Raw genomic sequence first — 6918 nt, forward strand, 5'->3', positions numbered from 1 at the left:
ATCTTAATTCGCAACTTCCTGGTCACATGACCAAAACCAGCATCAAAAACAGGAAATTCCTGTGTACATACACCCCCCCCCATCTGCCGTGAGGCAAAACTCCTGCCGTGAGGTAGAAAACTCCCCGTCTGGTATCTAAGAGATACCACCATTTATTTCCTATCTAAACAAATGTGTAACAACTTCAACGGGTCAACTTATTTGTCCATATCTTTGCGAGAGAGAAGTAGTACTGTCTCGACTATGGGCCTGACGAAAGTTCTTGCGACATCTTGCTTCGCAATCATAACCTCGACTTTTCGAACTTTTCCATCGGCACTTGGAATCGACTTGAGGATGTGGCCCATTGGCCACTCATTCCGTTTGGCTTGGTTGTCCATCAGTAGGACGAGATCACCTTTTTGGATGTCTGGTCTGTTAGACTGCCACTTGTTGCGCACTTGGAGTGTCGTAAGGTACTCGTTTTTCCAGCGATGCCAGAACATGTTCGCAAAGCTCTGCACTTGTCTCCATTGACGTCTGTAGAGATCTGCAGTGCTGGCCTCCTCGGTAGGTGCTGTGAGCACGTCTGTCTTCTGGGTAAGACGTGTAGCAGGAGTCAAGATGAATGGTGACTCCGGGTCGGTTGAGACGGGGATCAGGGGTCTTGAATTAATTATGGCTGAGACCTCGGCCATGAGAGTGGTTAAGACCTCGTGAGAGAGCCGTGTGGACCCGACATCACATAGCATGGAGTCGAGAATACGTCGAACAATCCCGATCATGCGTTCCCAGGCTCCACCCATATGCGAAGAGTGAGGAGGATTGAAGATCCATGTGCAGCCTTGGTCACAAAGGTATTTCCTGACAGAATCATCTTCGACATTCTTTGTATTGATCTTAAGTTCTTTACATGCTCCAGTGAAATTGGTTCCACAATCAGAACGGAGTTGCTTGGCTGGCCCTCTGATGGCGAAGAATCTCCGGAGTGCATTTATAAAGCTCGAAGAGTCCATGGACTCGATGACTTTGATGTGCACTGCTCGTGTACTCATACAGGTGAACAGCACTGCCCAACATTTGCTTTTCGCGAGCCCTCCTCTGGTGCGGCGGGAGATGACTGTCCATGGTCCGAACACGTCGATCCCTACAGAGGTGAAGGGAGGTTCCACCCTGAGTCGATCGGCTGGGAGGTCTGCCATTTTCTGTTCTTCCTGTTTTCCACGTAACTTGCGACACCTGATACACTTGTGGATTGTGCTGGTGATCCACCTCTTTGCTCCAACGATCCACAGCCCTGCAGATCGGATTGCTCCTTCTGTGAATTGCCGACCTTGGTGCTTGACCTTCTCGTGGTAGTGGCGCACAAGTAAGATTGCGATGTGGCTCTGGCTTGGGATTATGAGGGGGTTTTGTTCATTCTCATCTAATTTTGCATTCCCTAGCTGACCACCGATCCTGAGCAAGTCGTCTTTGTGCTATCGCTCGCACGAGCGTCGTCCATTTCGAGAAATGTTCAAAATGGTGTGGACTCAGTGGACTTCTTGGTCGCACATTTGTTACGAAAGTTGTCACTTGAGGACGAATCTCCTTGTCCGACTCGGGCTCTATGAGTCCAAAGGTCTCTTTGGTAGTACATGGGCCACCGTCTCATCGTAAGAGGAATGCTGGACCCGTCAGCCAGATGGTTTGCTTCAGCAGAGATGCAGGGACGGACCTAGTTGCGAGATCTGCTGGATTCTGATCAGTTGGAACGTAATTCCATTTCTCCGGCTGCGTCGATCTCCTGATGCGTTCCACCCGGTTGCTGATGTAGGTGTAGAACCTTCTGGTTTGGTTGTTTATGTAGCCTAGTACGACTTTACTGTCCATGTAGAACTTGACCGCATCCAGTTTGATGTCCAATTCGTCTAAGATCAGTTCCGCCACCTCTGTAGCAAGAACGGCTCCACACAGCTCAAGCCTTGGGATGGTATGTTCCGGTTGTGGGGCCAGTTTGGCTTTGCCCAATATGAACCCAACATGCTGGATCCCTTCTGCGCTTGTGGTTTTTAGGTAAGCTACGGCTGCTACGGCCATCATAGAAGCATCTGCAAACACATGTAACTCCTTCCGTTGGGTTACGGAAAGGGATGTGGGTGTGTAGGAACGTGGAATCTGCAGCTGCTCAAGTGCCTGTAAGGAATTTCTCCAAGTTTCCCATTCTTGTCGCCGTTCCTCCGGCAACGGGCTATCCCAGTCTTGTGTATCAGCACAAAGGTCTCTGAGTATCCAACGGCCTTGAATGGTGACCGGCGCTACAAATCCTAGTGGATCGTACAGGCTGTTTACCATCGACAAGATGCCACGTCGCGTGTACGGTTTCTCTCCAATTGATACTCGGAACGTGAATGTATCCGCTTTCAGGTCCCAACTCAGTCCAAGGCTGCGTTGGATTGGTGGTGTGTCGACGTTAAGGTCCAAGTCTTTCAAGTCTTTTGAGCGATCGTCTGAAGGAAACGCTTTTATCACTTCTGCGCTGCTGGACGCTATCTTGTGAAGTCTCAGGTTAGCAGTTGATAACATTCCTTGCGTCCTTTGGAGCAGATCGATGGCTTCTGAGGCCGTGGGCATTGATTTAAGTGCATCGTCAACGTAGAAATCTCGCTTTACAAATCTCTTGGCGTCTTTCCCAAATTCCCCTTCTCCTGCCTGCGCGGTCCTCCTAAGTTCATAGGTGGCTACCGCTGGGGTTGGGCTGTTGCCGAAGACATGCACTTTCATTCTGTATTCAACAATTCGATCATAAACGTTGTTATTGTGGTACCACAGAAACCTGAGGTGATTTCTGTCGTCTTCTCGGACAATGAAACAGTGGAACATTTGTTGAATGTCGGCTGTTACGGCGATTGACTGCTTTCTGAAACGGATGAGTAACCCTAGGAGACTGTTGTTCAAGTCCGGTCTGGTGAGCATTACGTTGTTCAAGGAAATGCCTTTAAATTGAGCACTGGAATCGAACACCACTCTGATCTGATCCGGCTTCTTTGGGTGATACACGCCAAAGATTGGTAAGTACCAGCATTCTTGTCCTTCTTCTAGAGGAGGGGCTGCTTCAGCGTGACCACTGTCAAATATGTTTTTCATCAAGGACACAAAATGATTCTTCATCTCTGGTTTCTTGTCCAAGGTGCGGCGCAATCAGTTGAGCCATGAGAGGGCTTGCTCTCTATTGTTGGGTAGCCGGCATCTGGGATTACGAAATGGCAGAGGGGCAACCCAACTGTTTGACTCATCTTGGAAGAACTCTCTGTCCATTATTTTCAAGAATTCTTTATCCTCTAGCGATGGAGCAGGTTTGTTGTCATCCTTCGTTGTCACGAACACCGTATGTCCAACATCATCTTTCAGCATAGAGGTTTCTTTGTCGGCCTGCATGGTACAGCCTTGACTTCTATCGTCGAATTTCTCTTTCAGCGTGAAATGGTTGGGGGCACGGTTTGAAGAGCGACGTGCGTCCATTCATGATCACACTCGTTCTGAATGTGCTAATGTGCTCTGGTTTGTGTGTTCCATCGAGACAAACGTCACCTACGATGACCCATCCTAGGTCGAGTCTCTGGGCGTAGGGAGCGTCGTGAGGTCCATTGCGTTGGTCGCGAACCTTGTGGACTCCCAGCATGTCCCTGCCGAGCAGAAGTAAAATCTGTGCCGCGTGATCCAATGGTGGGATGAACTCTGCTATGGGTTTCAGGTGTGGGTGGTGACGTGCAACTTCGGGCGTGGGAATCTCACTCCTGTCGTCCGGTATCTTGGTGCACTCTGTCGCCGTAGGAAGGGGTAGCTTCATGGTGCTATCCATGGTTTCCACCATGAGGCCACTCGCTCTTCTTCCCGCTGTCTCCATCAGTCCTGAGCATGTTCTGAGCGTGTATGGAAAGGAATTCCCACCTACGCTTAGCTGATCAAAGAACTCTGACCTTGCCAAAGACTTGTTGCTCTGGTCGTCCATTATGGCGTATATCCTTACTGCCCTTTCAAGATGTCTTTTGGGATACACTCAGACGAGGCATATCTTTGAGCAAGATCTTCCTTTGAAGCCTTCTCCACAGACTTCTGTGCATTTGGTTGTAATTGACGAAGTGAGTGCGGCGGTCTCGCATTGCTCCCCGCCGTGCTCTGCTTCGGGATCGGAAGCCTTAGTACCACTGGGTTTGGAGTAAAATGTGTGCAGAGCAGTTGCGTGTTTGTCGCTGCCACATTCCTCGCACTTGATATCTGCCTTGCAATTCCTTGCAAGGTGGTTTGTAGAAGCACAGCATTTGAAGCACACTCCAAATTCTTTCAGCATGTTTTTCCGCTCTTCCAATGGCTTCCTCCTGAACTCACGGCATTTCTGGAATGAGTGAGGTTTATCATGCAATGGGCATTGCTTCTCTGGATCCTATATCTTTTTCTTTGTGGTGGTTGCCTGGACGGAGTTTGCGAATGTCGTAAGATAGACCTCAGTCTTGTGTATGGAAATTGTCACTCTCGCTGTTCCTCGTTTCGCCATCATTCTTTCCATTTTTGGGAGATCTGGACTGGAAATCCCCGTGGTGCCAAACATGAAACTCGGGTCATTTCTAGTCTTAGCCAGGTTGCGGATAAACTTTGAGAAAAAGGAGAATGGGGGGAATGCAACCTGATGCTCTGACTTGTATCTTGAAGCCGCTGTTCTCCATTTTTCCTGCACGTCAAATGGCAATTTCTCTACGATGGGGTTCATGCCATGGTAGGTATTCAAGAAAATGAGACCTGGTAAGTAGCGATCAGCCTGGGCTGATTCAAGCTCCATCAAAAGATCTCCAAGCTCCCGTAACCTCTTATTGTCTCGACCAGAGATTTTTGGAAAGTTCTGCAACTTCTTGAAGAGAGCCTTCTCAATGGTTTCTGGGCTACCATAGCACTCCTCGAGCCTCTCCCACACCGCATGCAGGCTTGAGGTGGGGTCGTCAATGTTTGCTGACCGGATCCTCTTTGCATACTCTGCAGATTCATTTCCTAACCATTTCACCAACAGGTCGAATTCTTTACTTGCAGAGATGTCTGCATTTCGGATTGCATTCCTCAAGGTAGATCTCCAGGCTCGATAGTTCTCAGAGTGGTAATCAAACTTAACGAGTCCTGTGTTGATTAGTTCGCGGTGAGCCAGGTACCTAGCAAAGTCCCCTAGTCCTGCTGATCTAGGGTGTGTCCATACTGGCGCTTGTGAGGTGGCATTATTGGCTGTATTGCCTTGCATGCGTCATTCGCAATGGCATTGGACTGTGGGCCCAAAGGGTTTCGATCACGTTGGTTGGATCCCCTTATGTCACTGTCTGGAATGTGGGTCTGACTTGGTGCATCCACGTCTGACCCCACGTGCGCGACGCTGAGTCGGCGACTAACTCTCAGGGCAGGATATGCATTTCCGCCATTCCCGTAGACAGCATTCATGTTCATTCGGTGTGGAGATGGCGATGCCTGAAATTCCACCCTTTGTTCAGTATCGTTTGGTGGAGGAGCATTGATGCATTGTTCAGACCAGTCCAAAATACTTTTTTCTGGCGAGTTGATCACGGTCCTTGACAGGTATCTGAGTGCCAAACTCACTCCAATTCTCTTCCTTATCCAGGTTGGCTGTTACTTCGAGCACCTCTGCATGGGCCCTTGCAGCAGCTGCTTCCTTTTTGAGTTGTAGGGTGCTTAACTTAGCATCCAGCTGAAAATCAGGAGAAGGACTTGCTTGCCGTGCCATCGTACTTGCAGCACCACGTCTGTTGACCACTCATTGATATGCTAATTTTTTCTCTAACTCCCCTCCCTCTCTCTGCCTCCGCCCCCCCCCCCCTCTGTCTATTTAAGGCCACCCCACAGAGACGATCACCCCTCTCTGTTACCTGTGTTGCTCTCGCTATGTATCTTGGTGATATCTGTCTGCTAATATGTCTGTCTATAGTTTTCTGGTTAGATTTTGTCGCTATTTCATTATACCTGATGATGATTGCTTGTGTTGCAATCGAAACGTCGTATTCTATTATTTAATTTAATTTATTATTTTATCTTTAGACGTGACTTAACCGAAAGAACCAAATAACAGTCCCATGCCCTTTGTATCCTGGCATCAAGGTCCTGCTTCTCAGCATCATAGCTTTCCATGGCCCGTTGTGTCAGCCTGACCTCTCTTTGGGGCCTTGAACTCCCTTGGTCCTCTTGAGGCAGGATGGGAGGTCCTGGATTGCTTAAATCATCTTCTTCAGCATCTCTCCCTGCTGAATTGTGGCTTTCCATGCTGTGATGCTTGCAACACGATTTAAATGTAGACTCGTTGCAGAGCTGGTTGCTTGCTGCAGGCTGACTGCTTGAGAGCACTTTGCTTGAGGAGCTGGTTGGGAGCTCCAAGAAGAATGTCTTTTTACTTGCTGCGGGGCTGGCTGCAGCACTGGTTGGGAGCTTCAAGAAGTGTCTTTTTACTGTCTCGGCCTCGCTGTGCGCTGCATTGCACCGCTAGCTGAGTAGTTAACCTCGCGTTCAATAAACCCTCGGAGCCAGGATGAACGTCCGACTCCAAACATCATTTATTGAGTTTAGCGAGGTAAAACTGGTGAGAAAACACAGATACAGCATCTGTTATAACCCGGAAACACCAACACAATGAACACCACAGCACCATAACATTGTCCCAGATAACATGTTTCCCAGCAATAGACCCTGGATGGACCAGGCCCCCACACTACCACTGAACAACTACACAAGAGCACAAGCCGCTGCATTGCATAAAGGCACATCGTGTATTCATCACACTGTACCCCGAACGTACAGCATTACACATAACACTAAACTGTGGATGAGATACTTCGTCATCTTTGCTCTCAGGATCGCAACATAGCCACCTGGGCACAAGTCTGAATCGACCTACTAAATCAGAAGTAACATTCA

This window comes from Lampetra planeri, chromosome 40 (genome assembly GCF_965212315.1).
Source record: "Lampetra planeri chromosome 40, kcLamPlan1.2.h2, whole genome shotgun sequence".
NCBI classification, from domain to species: domain Eukaryota; kingdom Metazoa; phylum Chordata; class Hyperoartia; order Petromyzontiformes; family Petromyzontidae; genus Lampetra; species Lampetra planeri.